At 58.3% G+C, this 1,301-nt stretch overlaps 1 protein-coding gene across 1 annotated transcript in view; it reads left to right on the forward strand.

Moving 5' to 3' along the window:
* The window catches only part of Pcnt (pericentrin), a 134,675-nt gene that overhangs the window by 630 nt on the left and 132,744 nt on the right, over positions 1 to 1,301 (forward strand). The window lies entirely within an intron of this gene.

Below are 1,301 nucleotides of genomic sequence, written 5' to 3' on the forward strand. Positions count from 1 at the left end.
CTAGCACTCTACCACTTGAGCCTCAGCCCCACTTCCGGCTTTTTCTGCTTATGTGGTACTGAGGAATCAAACCAAGGGCCTCATGCATACAAGACAAGTACTCTACCACTGAGCCACCTTCCCAGTCCCTGCATGGCTTTTAAGAACCAGAGTGCAGCCTTTGTTTGATTCCTTGGAAAAAGCTGTGCAAACCAGATCCATCATATACAGAGTCTGTTTTGGGTCCTTGTGTGTGTGTGGCAGGGGGGGAGGGGTATATATATTTTGTGTGTGTGAATACGCCAGTATTGGGACTCTACTGCTTGAAGCATACTTCCAGTCTGGCTTTTTATTGTTTAATTAGAGAAGTTCTTCATTTTTCAGCCCAGGCTGGCTCCAGACCACCACTCTTAAGTCTCAGCCTCCTAAATAGGATTATAGGTATGAGCCACCAGTGCCCAGCTGTGTGTGTGTGAACTCAAATGTTGTCATTCATGTTCTGTAAATTGCTTTTTCCCCCTCTCACACATGTGGCAAACAGGTCTCAATTACTACGTTTGACTTTTCTATGTGTGCGCAGCATGATGTGTCACTGATGACTGATGAACCTGGGCCTCACATGTGCTAGGCAAGCACTCTACCAATGAGCTACATCTCCAACCCAATTGGATAGGGGGTTTTTGTTTTTGTTTGGTGGCGGGGCTTGAACTCTGGGCCTGGTCGCTGTCCCAGCTCTTCAGCTCAAGGCGGGCGCTCACGGGCTTGAGCCACAGCGCCACTTCCGGTTTTCTGGTGGTTAATTGGAGATCAGTCTCACGGCCTTTCCTGCCCGGGCTGGCTTTGAACCGCGATCCTCCGGTCTCAGCCTCCCGAGTAGCTGGGATGCAGGCGCGAGCCGCCGGCGCCCGGCAAGTTGATGTTGCAATGCGGCTTTCCGGGGCGGGGCGGGACCCCAGCCCGCGTTCCTGCCGCTCAGGTCTCCGGTGTCTGGGCTGGGGAGGTGTGCACGGCACCGGTCCTGGTGGGCCTGGCCCGCCGCGCCAGTCCTCCCGTGGCTGCGCGGGCTGTCCTCCAGGCTCCGCCCGCTCACCGGTAGCTCCGGCTCCTCATCAAGACGGCGTCACCGCTTAGGGGTCCGTCCGTCCGGCTGGAAGGCGGGCAGCGCGTCTCGGGAGCCGCCCCTCGTCCAAGGCCAGCGCGGCTCGCTATCCTCGCGAGAGGGGCACTGCCCGCACGCCTCCGGCCACGCCAGCCCGGGCTCCTCCACAGGCAGCGAGCACAGCGGGGGCCGCGGTTCTGGGGCCGGACGCCCGACAGGCCCC

Source organism: Dipodomys ordii, unplaced genomic scaffold, assembly GCF_000151885.1.
Source record: "Dipodomys ordii isolate 6190 unplaced genomic scaffold, Dord_2.0 Scaffold159, whole genome shotgun sequence".
Taxonomy (NCBI): domain Eukaryota; kingdom Metazoa; phylum Chordata; class Mammalia; order Rodentia; family Heteromyidae; genus Dipodomys; species Dipodomys ordii.